Genomic DNA, 21598 nt, shown 5'->3' on the forward strand with positions numbered 1-21598 from the left:
CTTTGACAAGACACAGCAACACTTCCTGAAAAAAAATCCCGGAAATTATAGGGTTACAGATATGAATCTCAATATAACAAAGGTAATGTACAAGCAGGCGTCCATTTCTGTATCTTTAAGATTACCTATGTTTTTTTATCTTTAATTCTAATCAGTAGAATATAGTGAGGAAATGTTAATTATGTCCTACATGCTTTTAAACCTCCATCTTATTTTCTTTTTACTATTATGAAGAGCACAAGCATGGAAAAAAACCACAGTGGGTATAATATGGGTGCAATTTATTAAACATTTTAACTAAATACTAAAATATTCAAAGCTTTAAATAATTCTACACAGGTGAAAATGCAAATGACTTAATATTGGACTATTACTACTCCTTGTTATTATCTATCTCTTAATGTACATATTATATAATTCAGCAATTATCTTACAGTGAGCACAAAGTGTAAACTGAAGTGAGAAAATAAATGATTAAATAGCATGAACATCTTAAAAGTACTGTTTTATTTTGTAAAATGTTCCAGAATGATTCCAAAACCATTTTTATAATAGCTGTCCATTGATTATCTGAATGTAAACTATTTTATTTAAACAATAAAATCAAAAGTAAATTTAAAAAAAAAGGAAAACCGTAAGGAGAAAGATACATCCCACCAGACTTCTTATATTGGAATTCATTCTTAGTATAACTTCAGGCAAACTTATCGATGGCTATGTTCCAGGGAAGGCCACACTTTTCAAAGGCAGACACTCACTGAGCCTTCACTTTAGAAATGACTCTTGCAAGTCTCTATTGTCCTGGTCAAACCTTATTTTACTTTCTCCTGAAAAACGCAAAGAGAAACCATTGCCAGCTGGAAAGTAATACTAAGCATTCAACAAGTGTTAAATGAACCAATCAGCTGAATCAGTGACTTGTAAAAACTCGTCAACTAGAAAAAATATAAGCAATCATGCAGAGAAGCAGTCACAGATTGAAGTCAGAGCTGGAGAAAATTCTTCTCTGTGAATCTCATGCCTGTGTTACTTTTTCTTTTTTCTAACCCCTCTCTGCCTCGATTTTCTTTTAGTTAAAATGGTGATCATAACCAACCCTTGAGGCCTGGGGGTGGTTTGCATATACAGGGATTGTTCATGTAATATGTCTGTCATTCTCTTCATGCTCCACAAGAAAAATAAGAACCATTACAAAAATAACAAAAACATAGGACAAAGGCTGAAATGTGGCTCAGTGTCAGAGGACTTCCTAGTATTAACAATGGCCTAAGTTCCACCTCAGCACCAAAACCATATATAAATAGATGACAGATAGATAGATAGATAGATAGATAGATAGATAGATAGATATTATGATAGTTAGATAAATAAATGAGAGATAAACGGGTGATAGATGATAAATGGATACATGATAGAGAGATAGATGCACAAATAGATAATAGGTAGAGAGATGATAATGAGTAGTTAGATACAATGGTACATAAATGACAAGTAGCTAGAGAGGTTGATTGATTGATTGATTGATTGATTGATTGATTGATACATAGATAGGAGATAAGGTGTCAGGACCATCATCAACTAGAAACAGCCGAATAAGAGCAACAGGTGGCTCCTGTAGGGCACAATTCTGACTGGTCAAATGTTTTTTTCAATGTGAACAAATTCTTTCTGGACACTCACATTTATGTACATTGATACCACAGCATTTAATATGGAAAAAAAACACAGAGCATAGAAATTATATAATGTACTTATTAGAGATGTTTAATGCTTTTCCATATATATGCTGTAAATTTCAAAGATTTAACTGAAAAGACAGCTTTTTATGGATGTACTCAGGTTAATTGCCATATTACTTGAAAATTAATTCTAATTAAAACACTTTATGTAGTAAGTTCAGTGGTTTTATTTATCACATTAAATTTTTTGAAATAACCAAAATTTAATATCTTGTGTACTGCTCTGAATATTGTCACATTCCTTTTTTCCTATGTTAAAATGCTTTGTGATATCATACTGCAACTATTATTTATCAATTATAAACATGTGATGAGAAAATCAGTAGTATTAACTTTATCTTGGAGCTACAAAAGAATACTGAATAGGATTTAAATCAATTAACAGAGCTAGTGAGTGACTACACTGAACTACATTTGCAGCTCTCATCCAAACCCCTTCCTTTGTCCTATTTCTTAGAATTATATTACAGAAGTCTTTATACTATCTCAGCTTATTATCCACACAAGGGATGTTTCTTTGTTTGTTAGAATCACATACTGCTCATCAAAATTTAGACTCCCAGAGAGAATGGTCGGGAGTAGTATGCTTTTTTGAGACTAAATGCATGTTTTTTCTTTGATGACAGAAGAAACACTCTCAATGAGGCAAAGAGAACTTATATAGAAAGTTCTTCTTAATAAAGAAGTGATAAAAAGAATCTCTTTTGAATAAAAGAAAACAAAAAAGTAAAGAAGTTAGAGTTTGTACTCTACAATCTATGTCATTTCCATTTTACAGGGCTTCTTGTGTTGCAATCACTGTCTTCATTTTAGCATAGTCTTTTAAAGAAATAGACTTACATGTGTCAGTAACTTCTTTTATGCCAGGCAGTAAATAAAGCTAGAATACATTTTCTAGTTTTCAATACAACGATTCTAATATTATTTTTAAACAACGAATTAGTATTTGTTATGTATAAAATCGAAATGTAGTATTTCTAATAAAAATGCTTTGAATCCACCACTCAGGTAAATAGAATATTATATTAACTATACAGGAAGAAGAGGGAGCTTAAACATTGCAAGAGCCAGGCTACCAGGATTCATTCGGTGGGGCTGTGTCTCCTAGAATGTTTGCCCAAAACATGCACGAACAATGACAATATCAACAGACATGCTAACAGAGAAAGGCGACAAAGTCTTACCTTTAGACAGGGAATGAGAAATAAATAATAACTGCTATGCCAGGGACAAGGCTCCTAAGTGATTATCCATAACAAAATGTTTATCCCTGAAATCATATAGACACAAACAACAGAAATAGAATCAGAAGATTATAAATTTAGGCCCTTCTCATATATATATATATGGGAGAGAGAGAGAACCTGTATATACAGCCTCCAGAAGCCTGTATACACATACATGTCCAGTTGTTCTTAGGTGAAAATTGATAAGGACAGTTAGAATAAACAAAAGTAGAGATTATTTTTGGTGCCCTGTTGTGGTTTGTTTAGACAGTAGTTAGGTCAAGAGCAAGGCTGCTGAGAATGTACTTCTTTCTACAGTCCACTCCAGAAAAGAAAAAAATTAAATCTACTTTTTCTTTCTTTCTGGCCTGGATCCTAAAATTGATCCATGTTTGGATCACATATACACCAAGAGGAATGAGTGGGTTAAGGCATTGAGTAACATACAAGTTGACTTTTCTGTGCATTTGTATTGAGGAGGATGCAGGTCAGATTGATGTCCCGACCAATGAGGCTCACATGTAAATCTATGGGCTGACTGTGGCTTTTTGCTGTTGTGGTTTGCATCATATGTTGTTTCAAAGCAGTGTCCAAACTGGGAAGGCAAGTGTTTAGGTTTTACAATATTCTTTAGCTCGTATCATTTCTGGTTCATGTTGCTCATCAGGGTACAGTTCAAATATGAGTTCTTATAGTGCTGCATCTTCATCCATACTGAAAAATCGTGGGCATGTTTTTCAAGTCTGTCCACACCTCGTCATGTCCATCACCACAAATAAGGCTGCCGTAGTGTGGGTTTCTGAGGAAACAGACAAGGTGTTGGAGAAAGGCTGAGCAGCTTCTGAGAGAACAGGATGCAGCATTTTCTAGAGATGGTGCAGTTATAGAGGTCAGCCTTCTGGAATACTCAGGACTCTCACCCTTCAGTGACTGTCTTTTAACCTCAAGCAGACTTCTGGAAGATGCTCAGGGTTGATCTTGTTCTGGAAACAAGGGAGCCTTCAGAGGCACACGAAGGAGAGGGGATAAGGCCAATAGCTCCATTTCACTTTCAAGCCTGTAGCTCACTAGCAATGGCTCTTATTGTTTATCCAGCAACCGCCTAGATATATTTTGTTGATCTAGAAATTATGGCAACATGAATATAATAGTTGATTCTAAATTGAGGTTTGATAAATACAAACCTACTCTCCAGGAGCCTGCAAAGGATATTTCTCTAGGACACTGATGGTGTTCTTAACCCTTCCACTTATTTTGAACAACTAAATTTTAAGCACAAAGGAAGAAGGTAGGGATCCTGCATGAGCATTTGTGGTTTGTTCGAATTCATGGTATCTACACCGTTGTGATATGTCCAGGTGGTTTCTGCTTCTTCAAACTGAATCTCAGTACTAGAGATGTATGTGATATCTCTACTCAAACATCTCCACTCAAGACAGTGCAGAGTTTGCAAATTAAAGGCTGAAATGAGCATAAGCTACAACATCTAAATGACAATGAAAACCTGTAGATCTGTAGCATTAAAATGAATGATGTCAGGAACTATTTCTTACAAAATATAGTTGTGGGATTAGGTGAATCTCTCATTGTCTGTTGCTGCTTAAAATGTATACTGTTTTATAGAATATATTCAGTTTATTTGGGGGTAATACGGAATTTCACTTATTTCATTTTGTTTTATTTTCTAAATGTATTTATGTAAATGTGTGGGCCAGAATGATGTGCATGCAGTTCTGACAAAGACCAGAAGAGTGTTACAAACCATGGAACTTGAGCCAGTTTTGGATGTTGGAAACCAAATCCAGATCTGCTAGGGCAGTGTTTTAACCAGTGAGACAACTTTATGCCCATTTTGTATATTATAGTTTAAGTACATGTCCAGTTGTTCTTAGGTGAAAATTGATTCTACTCCTTTATTTTTAAACAAGATATTTGTGATATGTGTTGTATGTCCACAGATAATTCAGTAAAAACACTGCTCAATAGCTTTTCGATTGGAAAGTCTTGTTCTAGAAGTTCCTGCGCATTTTTTGAAAATCCTTTCCATACACACACAAATTAGAATGTTTATTCACTGCCTTGACAATGCATGTTTCATTACATCTAGTTATGAGCAATTATAAATAAGGTTTTGATGAAAATATGTGTAGAATCACTGAAGAAATGTCATTTTCCTTAAACACCTATGTAGTACAAGGTAGATGTTTAGTCTTTTAAAGAAGTGTAACTTTAGACAGGTGAGGTGGTGCGTTCCTGTAATCTGGGTAGTTTGAGAGGCAGCAGCAGGTAAAGCTCAGTGATTTGAGGCCAGCCTGGTCTACAAAGTGAGTCCAGCAGAGCCAAGACTACACTGCACATAGAAACCCTGTCTTAAAATAAATGAAAACAACAACAAAAAGAAGTATAATTTTGCTTTCCAAAGTAACTCCATGACTTTACAGTGTATCAAGCTGTTCCTAATAGTCCCCACTCTTCTACATTCTCACTTACATATAACATGCTCAGTGATTTAAATTTTAAGCTTTTATAGCACATCCGTAGCTGCTGTGGGCTGTATACACCAATGGTGTCTAATATTTTTTTTTAATTTTATTTTTTTCTTATCAGTTACATTTTATTAACTCTGTATCCCAGCCGTGTCCCGATCCCTCATTCCCTCCCAGTCCCTCCCTCCCTCCCTCATCTCCACCGTGCCCCTTGCCAAGTCCACTGATAGGGGGGACCTCCTCCCCATTCATCTGATCCTGTTTTATCAGGTATCTTCAGGACTGGCTGCAAAGCTCTCCTCTGTGGCCTAACAGGACTGCTCCTCCTAATATTTTTATAGCACTTTTTGAATAATATGTCAAAGTACTTCAGGGAATTTTCTATTAATTTATTTTGCTCATTATTTAAATATATTTTTCTGTTCTGAAAATTTCAGTTATTTATATGTTCTAAATATACCATTGAAATAAGTGATACAAAATTAATTTTCTGAATGTAGTTTCTCTGCTCACTTTTTAACTATGTCTATCTTATAAGTCTATCATAACTCTGTTATATAAACATAGTTAAATTCTAAATGTTTTATAAAATATTATTACAATGTGATTAATCTGTTTTCTAATCCATTTTCTTTTTGATACAACAATCTGTAGTCTCTATTAGCTACTTGCTGAAATTTAGAAATATTTGAAGTTTTCTTTTTTTTTAATTTTTTTCTTATCAGTTACATTTTATTAACTCTGTATCCCAGCTGTGTCCCGATCCCTCATTCCCTCCCAGTCCCTCCCTCCCTCATCTCCACAGTGCCCCTTTCCAAGTCCACTGATAGGGGGGACCTCCTCCCCATTCATCTGATCCTGTTTTATCAGGTATCTTCAGGACTGGCTGCAAAGCCCTCCTCTGTGGCCTAACAGGACAGCTCCTCCCTTGGGGGGTGGGGAGGTCAAAGAGCCAGCCATTGAGTTCCTCTTAGAAATAAATAGTCCTTGTTCCCCTCACTATGGGAAACCAATTGGTTACTGAGCTACCACAGGCTACATCTGAGCAGAGGTTCTAGGTTATATCCATACATGGTCCTTCGTTAAATGTCAGTCTCAGAAAAGATCCTGTGCCCAGATGCATCTTTTGTACTTACCAACCTGCAACTATGAAACAAAAGAATCAATTTTGAAATCCAGTGTTTGTTTGTTTGTTTGTTTTTAATTTTCAACAAAATCATTTTTAACAAAATCTCTTTGTTTTTCTGCTTCATTTGCGAAGAATGTCTAGGTTTTCATTTAGATTTTTATTATTATTATTGTAGGGTATGATAAGGCATCTTAGTGTTTGGAGCCATGACTTTCTCGCCTTGGTATCTATTTCTGGCATTTATTTCTTGATCCTGGCTGTTTCTTTTTTAATATTAAATTAGTCAATTTTTAAAAAATATTGAAAAACTTATTGTGAAAATACAATCTGCAGTTTTCTAATTAGCGAATCAGTTTATTTATTGGCTCCTGGGTTATGCACCATTGGGTTTTATTTCAATTTCCTATAATCCAATGCTCTCTCAGATTATTATTGTAAGTCACATACACACATACACAGACAACACCCACAGAAACACATCTATTATGTATATATACACACAGAGATGCATATATATGTATATATAAATACATATACATATACACATACATATATATTCACACACACACATGTGATTTGATAACTCATTGGGAAGCTTGTCCCTGGGGGAGATTTGTAATAGCTAGAACCTGGAAAGAACCCAGATGTACCCTCATCAGAGGACTGTGTACAGAAATTGTGGTACATACACACAATGGAATTCTAGTCAGCTATTAAAAACAAGGAAATCATGAAAATTGCAGGCAAATGGATTTAACTAGAGGAGATTATCCTTAGTGACATAACCCAGAAACAGAAAGACAGACATGGTATATATAGGATAGCAATCTACAGACATAAAAAGGAGGACCCTTAGGGAGGATGCTTAAATCTCATTCAAAATGGCAAACAGGATAGACACCAGAAGTGGTGGAAGAGAAGAAACAGGTTGGGAACCTGTTTCCTGTAGAGAGGTTCTCTGAAATGATTCATCCAACAGGGTGTCGATGCAGATGCTGAGACTCACAGCCAATATTTGGGCAAAGCGCAGGGTGGCTTATGGAAGAAGAGAGAGGTGGGGATATAGGGGCATGGAGGGGAAAGGAGTCACACAAAAAAACTAACGAAATTAAAGATCTGAGCCCAGGTAGTCTGATGTACCAATGAATGGCCATGCATGGAGAGCATTAAACTCCCTGCTCAGGTGTGGTTGATTGGCAGCTCAGTCTACATGTGGATCACTGAGTGAGGGGAACAGAGGCTGCCTTTATCATGAACTCAGTTGACTGCTCTTTAATCACTTGATCACTTGCTCCTGATGATGCAGCCTTGCCTGGCCATGTAGAAAGAGGATCTAAGCAGTCCTGATGAGACTTAACAAGCTATGGGCAGATGGTAATAGTGGAGAACTCCCCCTTTTATTGTACTAAGAGAAGGGAATGAGGGGAAGAGGGAGGGAGAGTGGGAAAGGGAGTGTTGAGATATGGGGCTTCATTAGGGATATATAATGAGTAAATTGTGAAGAAAAAATAAAATTAATATTAAAAAAGAAGATGTAAAGATTTCTTATCCTCATGGATCAGTAAGATTAGCATAGTAAAATTGGTCATCTTACCAAAAGCAACCTACAGATCCAACAGAGTACCCATCAAAAAGATATTGGCATAAAAACAAAAACCTTGATCAATGAAATTGAAGTCCCAGACATAAATTCATAAACCTATGGACATCTGATTTTTTGTAAAGAATTCAGAAATACAGACTGAAAAAAAATAAAGAAAACGTCTTCAACAAATTGTTCTGGTCAAATTGGATGTCTGCATGTAGAAGAACACAAATAGATCCACATCTATCATCCTGCAAAAAACTCAAGTCCAAGTAAATAAAAGACCTCAAAATGACACAATGAAACTAATCAAAAAGAAAGTGGGGAATAGCCTTGAACACAGGAAAAATCTTTTTGAACAAATCACTAAATAGCTTAGGAACTAAGATCAACGATCAATACACAGAAACTCATGAAACTTAAAATCTTCTGTAAGGCAAAGAAAACCATCAATCAGAAAAAGAGGAGGCCTACAAAATGAGAATATATTTTCACCAATTCAGCATCCTATAAAGATCTAATATCTAAAACACATAAAGAAGTGAAGAAATTAGATTTAAAAACAAAACAAAACATCCAATTAAAAAATGGAGTACAAATCTAAACAGCGAATTCTCAATACAGGTATCTCAAATTCCTAGAAATAGAATAGATTTTGCGTAAAGACTGGAGGCAGATTGGGACAGGAATGGAAGAAGTCACGTGGAGTGGGAAGGTTGGAGAGAATTCAGTTAGAGACAGTTTGCAATTGGGGGGCATGTGGGGATCAGTGTGAAAATCTAGTTCAGTGAAAAATTCCTGGACTCTAAGAGGGTGACACTAGTGAAGATTCCTACTAATGGAGGACACAGAATCTGAACTGGCTACCTGCCAGTAGCCAGTTGGCTACCTGTTGTAGCCAAGCAAGGATTCCTCTGATGAAACTAGGTTATAATAGATTAAGTTGTTGGCCAACGGGGTCCAGGGAAAAATCCCTAATCGACCCAATTTGATGCTAGGAGAGAAAGTATCTTCCTAGAACCTAATAGTCAGTCCAATTGCTAATGGCAACATCCACACATCTCATTGAATGTAGAGAGGTCAAGCTGATGGCTGTATGAAGCCTTTGCCCCTACCTTGTAATCATTTTGGCAGAAGAAAGTACTCCTTCAGCATACTGAATGTACATGAATGAAAACTGTACAGCAACCTAGCACAAAACCCTCCACCTACAATCTGTCCTCTGTAAGATGTGCTGGGGCCAATGGTCGTGCAGATATTGTGGGAGTGGCCAACCAATGTCTGGTTTAACCTGAGAGACACACTACACTGCCATCATGGGCAGGACCAGAGACAGAAATGTAGGATAGACCCAAGAAAAAAATCATTGCAATGATTCCTAGTGATATTCTGCTATGCTAATAGATAAGGCCTTTTCTTGTCATTGTCAGAGAGGCATCTTCTCGCAGCAGAACAGGAGCAGGTTTAGAGTCGAACAGCCAGATACTATGCAGAGAGAGTGTTAATATGGAGGTCTCCTTTGGGTCCATCCTCTTTGAAGTCAGGGAACCCTGTAGAACAGGGTGAGGAAAAACTGTAGGAATAAGAGGGTTTGGAGGCTACGAGGAGAACATGGCCCACTGAATCGACCTAAGAAGGGCTCATATGGGCTCACAGGGACTGAAATGGAAAACACCAGGCATTCGTGTGTCTGCACAGGAACCCTCTGTAAATGTTATGTTTGTAATCTTGATGTTTTTGTGGGACTCCCACCTGTAATACAAGCAGGTTTATCTCTGACTCTTTTGCCTGCTCTTGGGACCCTTTTCCTCCTGTTAGGTTGCCTTGTCTAGCCTCAAGATGAGAAAATTTGTCTCATATTGTATCTTGTTTTGTTCTGTTTGGATATCATTTTTTGGAGGCTTGCTCTTTTTTGAAAAGGAAATTGAGGATGAGTGGATCAGGAAAAGACAGAAATGAGACGGTGGAACTGGGAGGCATGAAGGGAGGAAGAAAAAAGTTCTGAAATTTGGTTTCTTCTTTAGCTGTGGGATGTAATGCAGTCTTGCCATCACAGAGCTGTGGTTGATATTAAAGTGAACATATATCAACTTTGTTTTTCCCTGTAATTATTTATTTTGTTGTTGTTTTGAGATACGGTCTCATGTAACACAGAAAGACCTTATATTCTCTATGTATGGGAGTTCCTCATCTTTTTTTGTCTTCTTCCCCAGTGCTGGGATGACAATTATTCTCATCTTATTCTGATTTTATGTGTTTTTGGAGATCAAACTTAGAGCTTGTTGCAGACAATGCTTGTACTTGACCTACTGCGATCCTACTTTAGCTCACTATATGGCTGCATTTGTGCTTATATTTGATACCTTTACTTTTTCTCCTTTTTTGAGATTTCCAAGCTTTTCTGAAAGCCAGTATGCAAGAAAACTATCATTTCATGCACAATGTTTTTGTACCAAGTTGTCGTATTGTTAAGTGAAAATTCAATGTTCTTTGTAGTAGAAAGAATGTGAAAGAGTAGCAATTTTCTTGTTTTATATACTGAACTATTCAGTAAGTTTCTGTTAAAAGTATCCATAGCTTTAAGAAAGGAAATAAATTTTAAAGCTCCTACAACAGCTATTATACCTATTGACAAAAGATTTATTACACAAAGGCTGAATAAAAGTGCCTAACTTTAAATTTACACTGGTAAATTTTCTTTTCTAAAATTAGTTGTGTTAAATTTCTTCCTCTTTGACTTAGATTCTGATTTACTTTTGACTTTCTCTATCCAAGATGATGTCACTTCAGTCTCACATTTCCTGTTACCTTCATGAGCTGGGAGGAACTGTGTGAGACACTGCGGAACGCATAACCTCTAGATCTTCCATTAAGCTGTGATTTTCTTCTGCTGCAGGTTAAGAAATGTGTGCTTCCTGAGCTAGAATTGCCTGCTTTCAGGAGGTCTCATTCCTACCTCAGGGTTTTAGGAACCATCTTTTAAACTTCAGAGATCTAGACTTTAGTGCATAGATTAAAAGCAATGTTAGAATGTCAGTGACTGCAAATAATAAGCAGCATCCTTCCAGCTGAAAAGAAAGGCTCAATCCGTGGCATAATAAGACAGAGTGGAATAAATGACTTTCTGCTTCTGAAAATTACCGAAATGGATTTGTTCTTGTCTGTGGTTTATGAAGCAGCTTTTTAAAAAGTCAGGCAGTACACCAAAGCATTCTTTCTTTAGTCTGTTAGTGCCATTGTGCTGTAGATACAAAGGCTGTACTCAGAGAGGGGCCTATTATTTTCTTAAAACTGCTCAGTACTTTCAATATATATTTATATTTTCATTCCTAGAATAAATATCTCAAATGGATCAAATAAAAACAATAAAGAACAATAGAGTCTATGTTGACTCTCTGAAGAGAAAGATAAGAGCATTTTAGCTGCCCAGAGTGCTGTTCGTTTAACTTACTTGAAATAAAATGTCTCCTAGACTTAGGGACATCCCTGAAGATGTTGGAATGAATGACATTTTTATCTCTATGTTGTGAGGCAGCCAGTCTTTGAAAAGTATTAATTACCAGGAGACTTAGTTATTAGTACTTTACAAATAGGGATGGCATATTTGCAGTAAGTTTTCAAAAATAAAAAAAAATAACTGAAAGGAAACAATTTTTCTCCAAAGGTAATATTTCAATATCTTGTTAACAGTTGAAAGAAAATTCTAACAGGAGTCTAGAAAAAAAAAAAAAAAAAAAAAAAAAGCTCACAAAGGAGAGTTAAACAATATAAAATTTAAATAAAAATGCATAAACATCTCTTTTTTTTAATTTAAATCTTTTATTTATTTTTTATTAATTACACTTTATTCATTTTGTATCCTAAACATCTCTTTTAAACGTATGACATCTTCAAAGTAACATGACTTTATTTTATTTTTAAAATGTTTTTCAGCCAGTCAACTTAATTATATTAACATACTTTAATTGTGAAAATTCAAGGTTTACTATGACAATATAATATATGTCTATAATGGATTTTGATTATTTTAAGCAATGAAATGTTTTTAACCTATTTTGAATAAACAAAGTCATGAATAAATAATCCAAAAATTTTTAAGCCAGAAGTCAAATATATAATAATGGCATATTATAGCTGACATTCTAATAAAAGTAATGAATAAAGATAACATAAATATTGTTCCATGGTTTTTCCAAATTTACTGAATCAATTAGAGATTGTGTTTCTTCTATTAATACATTACTCAAAACAATTACTTTGCATTTTCAAAATCTGTACAATTGGATCTATTTGTTCTTCTATGTAACTCTAGTCAAATGTCTACTGAATTTGATATTCAGTCAAATCTTGATAGAATAAGGTTCTGATAACAAGCAGATTTGCACAGATTTTGTCATGATGAGTTAATTTTATGCCTGTTAGACTGAATTTCAGAGCTCCCTCAGCCATGGTTGGAAGTCATTATACTCTTTGCATATGAACCTCTTTAGAGATACATAGAACACCTCATATCCTGACAACTGGTCTCACAAATTAGGTAATGAGAAGCACCAAAGACAATGTTTAAGGGAGATAGAAGCCAGGCTTCTTGAGCTACCTATCACCTGTGCCATACTTAGTTTGCTGGAAAAAGAACCCTTTGTCCTGCTCGCACCTATAGGAAGGGGATACCACAAACATTTGAGACTCATGCTAAGACCGTTGCACCATAGCAACATCTTTGGAGGCTGTCCTTTACAAGATAGTCTCAAAATTTTAAATATATTTTAAAAATTGTATTCAAAATAAACAAAAGGTATGGGTTTTTTTCTGCTTATATAAGAATAAACATTTTTCATATATTTCACGTTTTATTTATTTTCTTTTCTCTTCTTATTTATTCTTTTCTCAAACAATAATACATTCTGACCATATCTTTTCCTTCCTCTATTCCTCCCACCCTTACAACAGCCCCTCTTACCAAGATTCACTGATCCTCTGTTTACCTTCAGAAAAGAACAGGTTTTTCAGGAATGTCAAACCAACATGGTATAACATGTTACAATAAGATTGCAGCCAGTCTTGATGAGATCTGATAAACTAGGGTCTAATGGAAGGGGAGGAGTACCTCCCCGATCAGTGGACTTAGAGAGGGGCAGGGGGGTGTGACTGGGTGGGAATGAAGAAGGGGGCTACAGCTGGGATACAAAATAAATAACCTGTAATTAATATAAAAAATAAAAATTAGTTAAAAAAAGATTAAGCAAAACTCCAAATATCATGGTTGGACTAGGCAACAAAGTAGAAATAAAAGGGTCCCAAAAGCAGGCAAAAATATCAAAGATACTCTGTCTTGGGGCTTATATTTCTGTGAAGAGATAACCCAACTAAAAAAGTCTTTAAAAAAGAAAACTATTTAATTAAGTCTGGTTTATAGTTCAGAGGTTTAGTTCATGAGGACGAAGCCAGGAAGCCTGGTGGATTCTAAGATGATGTGGTGCTGAAAAAATAGCAGAAATTTTTTAGTTCTCTTGCTCTCCTTGTGGAGTTCCTGTCCTCTCCAGATCTTACTGTTTCCCACTTCTTTCATAAGATTCCCTGCACTCTGCCCAAAGGTTGCCCATAAGTCTCAGCATCTGCATTGATAGTCTGCAGGGCAGAGCCTTTCAGAGGTCCTCTGTGTCAGGCTCCTGACTTGTTCCCTCTTTTCTCCTTCTTCTGATGTCCATCCTACTTGCCTCTCTGGATAGAAATTGAGCATTTTAGCAAGAGTCCTCCCTCTTGATTAGTTTCTTTAGGGGTACAGATTTTAGTAGGTTTATCCTGTAGTATATGTCTATATGAGTGAGTATATACCATGTGCATCTTTCTGCTTCTGGGATAGCTCACTCAGGATGATTATTCCCAGATCCCACCATTTACCTGCAAATTTCATGATTTCCTTGTTTTTATTTCCGAGTAATATTCCATTGTGTAGATATACCACAATTAAAAAAATCTGAGCACAGGGGTCTTTCCTGAGACTGATACTCCAACCAAGGACTATGCATGGAGATAACCTAAGACCCCTGCACAGATGTAGTCCATGGCAGTTCAATATCCAAGTGGGTTCCATTGTAATAGGAACAGAGACTGTCTCTGACATGAACTGATTGACCTGCTCTTTAATTACCTCCCCCTGAGGGGGAAGCAGCATTACCAGGCCACAGAAGAAGACAATGAGACCTAATTGACTAGGATCAGAAGGAAGGAAAAGAAGACCTCCCCTATCAGTGGACTTGGGGAGGGGCATGCATGCAGAGGAGGAAGGGAGGGATTGGGAAGGGAGGAGGGAGGTAACCACAGGGGGGATACAAAATGAATAAAGTGTAATTAATGAAGAATTTTAAAAAAATTAGCAGAGAGAGTCTACATCTGGATCCACAGACAGAGGGAAGAGATAGGAACACTAGGTCTGGTTTGAGGATCGAAGAACTTAAAGCCTGACCCCAGTGAAACACTTCTTTTTTTATAACTTATTTATTTTATATTGATTACAGTTTATTTACTTTGTATCCTGGCTGAAGCACCTTTTCTCATTCCCTCCCAACATCTCCTGTCAACACCAACCTCTCTCCCTCATCTTCTCCTATGCTGCTCCCCCAGTCCACTGATAGGAGAGGTCCACCTCACCCTCTATCTGACCCTAGACTATCAGGTCTCATCTGGACTGGCTGCATTGTCTTCCTCTGTGGCCTGGTAAGGCTCCTCCCCCCTCAGAGAGGGGTGATCAAAGAGCCAGACACTGAGTTTATGTCAGAGACAGTCCCTGTTCCCATTACTACGGAACCCACTTGGATACTGAGCTGCCATAGGCTACATCTGTGCAGGGGTTTGAGGTTATCTCCATGCATAGTCTTTTTTGGAGTATCAGTTCCAGAAAAGACCCCTGTACCCAGAGTGACAGAAAGAGTGAATTACTTCTAACAATACCATACTTATTCCAACAAGGTTATACCTAACAAAAATGTCACTCCCTTTGGAGGCTATTTTTTTTTTTTCGTAAAAAGTTTTCTTTAATCTATCTTTTAACTCCAAACATATTTGTCCATAAAACAGTGTATTCGTGAAGGATTAATGAGTGTTTTGAATTTTACCAGGAAGAGCAATCTACAAGGAGAAACCTTGGCTTACAGGCAGTGCTAGTCCTCAGTCAGTTTGTGATTCTGGATACCTTACGTTTTAGGAAAACACTGCATGTTGAAAGGGGTCTATTTCTTTGTGGACAATTATATATTGTCTTAGGGGATCATTCCTGTATTATATAATGATATTATTATCCTAAATAATAATGAAGTAAATATTACAAGAGCATGGCATAAGCAAACTAACAATATTTTTAAAAAATTCTGCTTTATTAATATCAAAATACCATTTAAATGTAGGAAACTCAAGTATTTTAGAGTTCATATTTATGTACTTCTTCTTCCAAAAGGAGTATAGCCTTGGTTTATAATTGTTTCATGTTTATGTTGAAATGCAGACATGAAACTTCCTCTGCATGTAGTTGACTCTGGCATATTGGGGCTCTGATTGTGTAACTGGTAGTTCTTCCTGTACATGTGCAGGCCATTTTTATTCAAACCAAATTAACAAAATCAAAAATAAAAAGGGGGATATAACAACAGGCACTTAGACAATTCAAACCCGTGGGTTCACCCAGACCGTAATAAAAATACTTGATGGGACCGAAGGTCCAGGCCAGGAAAAAGGAAAGAGGAAAGAAAAGAAGCCAGGCAACGTGGCGCACGCTTTTTATGCCAGCATAAAAGGAGACAGTTGTAAGTTTGAGGACAGCCTGTTTTTTGTTTGTTTGTTTGTTTTAATAAAATTTTTATTTTTATATTAGTTACAGTTTATTCACTTTGTATCCCAGCTGTAGCCTTCTCCCTCATCCCCTCCCAATCCCATCTCATCAGGGCTGTCTGCATTGCCCTCTTCTGTGGCCTGGCAAGGCTGCTACCCCCAAGTGAGTTCATGTCAGAGACATTCCCTGTTCCACTTATTAAGAAACCCACTTGGAGAGGGAAAAAGGCAGGCAGGCAGGCAGGCAGGCAGACAGACAGACAGACAGACAGAAATGTATTTTCTCTATACACAAGCAATCCCAATTTGCTTTATTAATGAAATTAAGAGAAGTACACAGTACTACTTTTAAAGACCTCTTGTATAAATTGAATAAATTGTAATAAATAATAAATAAAAAGAAAAACGAAATGCCTTTGATTATCTTGATTTATCAATAGTGAGGGGCAATTGATTTAGTGACCTTGTATATGAAACTTTTGACAGTTTGAGGAAAGTAAGAAAAATTATGTTGCTGGTTAGTTCCTCTTAGCATCCCTGGATAAATGAATAGAGGATGTGAATGAGCTCCCTGATAAAATTAATCAACTTCATAATATGGTACAAGATGACAATGAACTTAGTCAAAAAATTTACTGACCTTCAGATGTGAAAAAATAGTCTAAACATTTCTACCTATGCCCTGGAAAGAATCTTCTCTCTAGCAGCCATAGAGCTCAAGTTGCAGAAAATAGAACCAAAGCCCTCATTATAAGTTTGGCTGAATTCAGTGAAAATTCAAGTCTCCACCTAAGAGGCTGTTACCAGTTAAAGAGCATACTTTGGCAAAGAATGGAATCCTATAACTTGGGATAGCTATGCGTTGAGATGGGTATTGAAGTTGAGAACTTTGAACCCTTAGATTCTCAAAGGTTTATTTCTCCTGAGGATGTAGTACCCTCAGCCCTGCCCAGTGAAATATTGCTTTCTTAAATTTTTTATTAATTACAATTTATTCACTTTTTATCCCCCCTGTAGCTCCCTCCCTCCTACCCTCTCCATCCCACTCTCTCTCCTCCTTCTCTACCCATGTCCCTCCCCCAGTCCAATGATAGGGGAGGTCTTCCTCCCCTGCTTTCTGATCCTAGTCTATCAGATCTCATCAGGACAGGCTGCATTGTCTTCCTCTGTGGCCTGGTAAGGCCGCTCCTTCCTCAGGGGGAGGTGATCAAAGAGCAGTCCAATCGGTTCATGTCAGAGACTGTTCCTCTTCCCATTACTATGGAACCCACTTGGACACTGAACTGCCATGGACTACATCTGTGCAGAGGTTCTAGGTTATCTCCATGCATGGTCCTTGGTTGGAGTATCAGTCTCAGGAAAGACCCCTGTGCTCAGATTTTTTGGTTCTGTTGCTCTCCTTGTGGAGCTCCTTTCCTTTTCCATGTTCCAGAATGCATAATTCCAATAGATGTACTTAGGTTTTGGTAAAATTCTCCCATTGGGTCCCTGACCTGTGGAGTGATGAGGGCTGTCGTGGTTGGAAAGGCTAATGGAAGCTTTTAGTGCTGCCTTCGACAAAGAGAACAGTGAATCAAAAATAGTATCAGATCCTTGGAGAAAATGCAGAAATTGGTGCCACTATCAAGGGCTTAAACTAGGTGGTTCCCTCCACTTCTCCATTTAACTCTGCTACTGTCATAGGGCCAAAGACCGATGGACTGTGGAGAGTAAGAGTTGACTACTGAAAACTCAATCAAATGGCAACTGACTGTAGGTGCTATGCCAGATGTAGAGTCCTTACTTGAGCAAATTAACACACCTCCTGGTACATGGTGTGTACCTACTCATCTACCAAATTGTCCTTTCTCAGTACCTGTCCATAAAGACCGCCAGAAGCAATTTGATCTCAGTTGGCTCCTGTGTCTGTTGTACACTGTGTCCTCAGCAATGGTTATATAACTTCCACATTTGAGAGGAAACCAAGAGAAAGGGCAATAGCCTGCAATGTTTGGGAAGTCTCTTGGACAACCCTGGCCAACAATTTAAAGTGAGTTTCTGATGCATGGTGTTGGGGGTTTTGTTATATTGTCTATGGCTTTTGGTTTCAGCATTGTCACTGTCAGGTGAATTATTTTTATTTAAATTATATCATTTCAGTGGCAAAAGTCAGCCATGAAAACATACATTCATACATACATACATGCATACATACATACAAAAAAGAACTGGACAGGTTATATTTAAAAATATATAGGTCTTTACAATTATACACATGCATGCATTAGTGAACAGAGAGGCCAAATATTTGAAGGAGTCCGGTGGCTGAAGAGATGGTTCAGCGGTTAAGATTTGAAGGAGTGAGAAGAGATGTATATTAGAGGATTTGGAGGGAAAATAAAAGGGAGACGTTGTAATTATATTCTCAACATATATGTATATTTACTTATACATAGACATGTGTATTATATGTAATTTTATAAAGACAAAAATTGGCATGGTGACATTTTAGACATATTTTACCCCTCCCTATTTCTCCTTCTGATTTATCTACTTCTTCAATATTGAGTTATAGATTCTCCCATTTTTTCTATTAAATAACTCAGATCTATCTATCTATCTATCTATCTATCTATCTATCTATCTATCTATGTATATTTTTAAAGAGAGTTTGAACAATAACACCTTGCAGTCATGGGCATTGACTCCAAGAAGACAAGGGTACATAAATGAAAAATTTTAATTTTAATATGTAAAAGAATATATTTTAGAATGAAGTTTGGGTTTGGATTAATGTCTAATTCTATCTTTTGAAAATAGAAATAGATTGATCATGAGCTCAATCAGACATCACATAGGAAGTCTGAAACCTTATTTCAAATTAAACTAAACTATAAAAAAAGAAAAATCCAAATTCCAAAAAATCAAAAACATACACACACAAACACACACACCACCTGCAACAACAATACAAAAGATGAGAATACCAAAAAGAACTTGAGAAAGATCCTGGAATTAATCCAAACCCGAAAGTAGTATAGTTTCCCAGTACATTTTCCTTTGCATCTATCTATCTATCTATCTATCTATCTATCTATCTATCTATGCACTATCTATTTAAATATCTGTTTGTCAATTTGTCATCTGTCTGTATATCATCTATATATCTGTCTATGTATGTATGTATGTATGTATGTATGTATGTATGTATCTATCAATCAATCATCTATCTCTCTATTGAAATACTTCCATATATATATCCTACCTTATTATATATATATTATTATCATATATTATTATATATTATATATATCATTATTATATATCCTACCTTATTTTATATATATATACATATATATATATAAATATAAATATATATATATCCTACCTTATTATGATTAGAAGATTACAAAAAGATTTTTGGCACAGGTCCTGATCTCCAAAATCAGCAAAGTACCCACTTAGCAATTGCAAGATTTACTTATACTTTATAAACTGGTTGTTGACACATTGTAGAATTGAAATGTCCAACAGAAAAGGACAAACACTTTTTAACCTGACATAAATGGTGCATCACTTTCCTTCTACATTTTGTGTTCCAAAAATCACAAGAATTTGTACTTACGGAACTGCATTATGAGGTAGAGTGAAGGCAGTGTTATGAGGTAACACAGGAAAACAAATTTCTTTATAAAGTATTTTATAAGAGACTGATAATGTAAAAATGTTTTTCAAAAGGTGCTATATGTAGACGAATATTGCAACATGGCTAATCTGGCAAGGGATCTGAGCCAAAGACCTAGGTCTGTATGATCAGGCTGTAATACAGTCATTGCTTTAGCACATAACCTTTAATCCTTCTGGCTAGAGTACATACCTTTAATCCCTTCAGCTGGAATATAGATTCCAATGACCTTTAGTTCCTGATATTTTGTACACACCTTTAATCCCAAACAATGAGATCTGGTTGAGGCATAGACAAAGTAACTTCTCAGAGAAAGATTTGACAGAATGAGTCAGAGAGAGGGTATGTCCAATTCTCATGAGACAGAGGCGACTTAAGATCATCAGTGAGAGAGCAAGTGAGTTCATGGAGAGAGTACAGAAGAGTTCCGGGGGTATGTTACAGTTCAATGCAGTGCAGTTGAATGTAATTGAATACCTGCAATTCAGTTCAAGGAGTTCAGAAGAAGTTTTTCATTTTCTTTTTTTGTTTTGAGACTGGGTTTCCCTGCATAGCCTTGGCTTTCCTGGATTGTTTTGTAGACCAGGCTGGTCTCATACTAACAGAGATCCACCTATCTCTGCCTCCCTGAGTACTGGGATTACATGCAGATAACATCACTTCTGACATCAGAGGCAGTTTTTCTAAGCAGGGCAATTCAATGAGAAGCAGAGAGAAGCTATTTTAAATCAGTCAGATTTGAGAGGAACGTTGAGCCATAACAGCTGAGTTGAGCCAGCCCAGAGTTCAGAAACAACTAGAAAGGATGAGCTCATTCAGCACTAAGTGTCAGAGACTAGTAGGCCTAGGTTAGTAGGTGGAGCCAGGAAGCTGCTGCCTTCAGGACCTAGGCTTGCAGAGGGTTAGACTGGATGGAGGCTAGAAGCTTCCAGGTCCAGTTCTAGGGTAGTGAGGTAAAACACTCTGGGTTCAGACCAAGCCATGCATTCATAAAGCTTGTGTGTGTTTCTCATCTCATCCCCTCTTCTGAGGAAATAAGGACAACATTTACAGGTGTGTACTTTGTATGTTGTTATGAGTCTGTGCATGTATAATGTGTGTGAATGTGTGTGTGTGTGTGAATGTTTGTGTCTATGTGCGTATGTATGTTTCAGGTTATACTAAATAGGAATGAAAACATTAAAAATAAAAAAATAGCTGGGAATGACCTTGAACTTTTAACTGACTCTGTACTGTCTAGTTATTATTATTATTATTTACAATTTGTTACATTTGTAACCCTGCTGTAGCCCCTCTTTCTACTCCTCCCAAACTCACCCTCCCTCCCTCTTCTCCCCTATGCTCCTCCCCTAGTCCTTTGTGGCCTGCATCCCCCAGAGGGAGGTAATCAGAAGCCCTGTCATGAGTTCACACCAGAGAAAGCCCTGCTCCTCTTATTAGGGATCCAACTCAGAGACTATGGGCTACATTTGAGCCAAGGTTTTAGATCCTCTCCATGCATTGTCCTTGGTTGCGGTATCAGTCTTTGCAGGGACCACAGGGCTCAGGGTTTTTTTTTTTTTTGTTTGTTTGTTTTTGTTTTTCTGGCTGTATTGCTCTCCTTTTGGAGCTCCTGTCCACCCCTGGTCTTTCTATCCCCTTCTTTCTAAGTACTATGTAGACATAAAAATTCTGTAATACATACTTGTCAATCTCTAAAATTCAAGGAAAACAGTATTCCTACTCAAAATTTACATAATAGCAGATACCAGATGCAATATAAATGTGGGGGAAAAGGAACACTATTAGAATATAATCATATGCTTTATAGTAGGCATTATAAATGTGTCACATCTACAAGCAGGTGTAAATAATTTTAGGAAAATAAAATTTATTAAAATATAAAATACTATATACTATATAGTGCATACATAATCCAGACAGTATGTCAACACCAGCTAAAGCA

General features: G+C 36.7%; 1 pseudogene; it reads right to left on the reverse strand.

Moving 5' to 3' along the window:
* Window positions 1-3340: 3340 nt before the first annotated feature.
* The window catches only part of LOC129673298 (uncharacterized protein CFAP68-like), a 54483-nt pseudogene continuing 36225 nt past the window's right edge, over window positions 3341-21598 (reverse strand).

The sequence above is a fragment of the Psammomys obesus genome, unplaced genomic scaffold (genome assembly GCF_907164565.1).
Source record: "Psammomys obesus unplaced genomic scaffold, mPsaObe1.curated_primary_1811, whole genome shotgun sequence".
Lineage (NCBI taxonomy): Eukaryota > Metazoa > Chordata > Mammalia > Rodentia > Muridae > Psammomys > Psammomys obesus.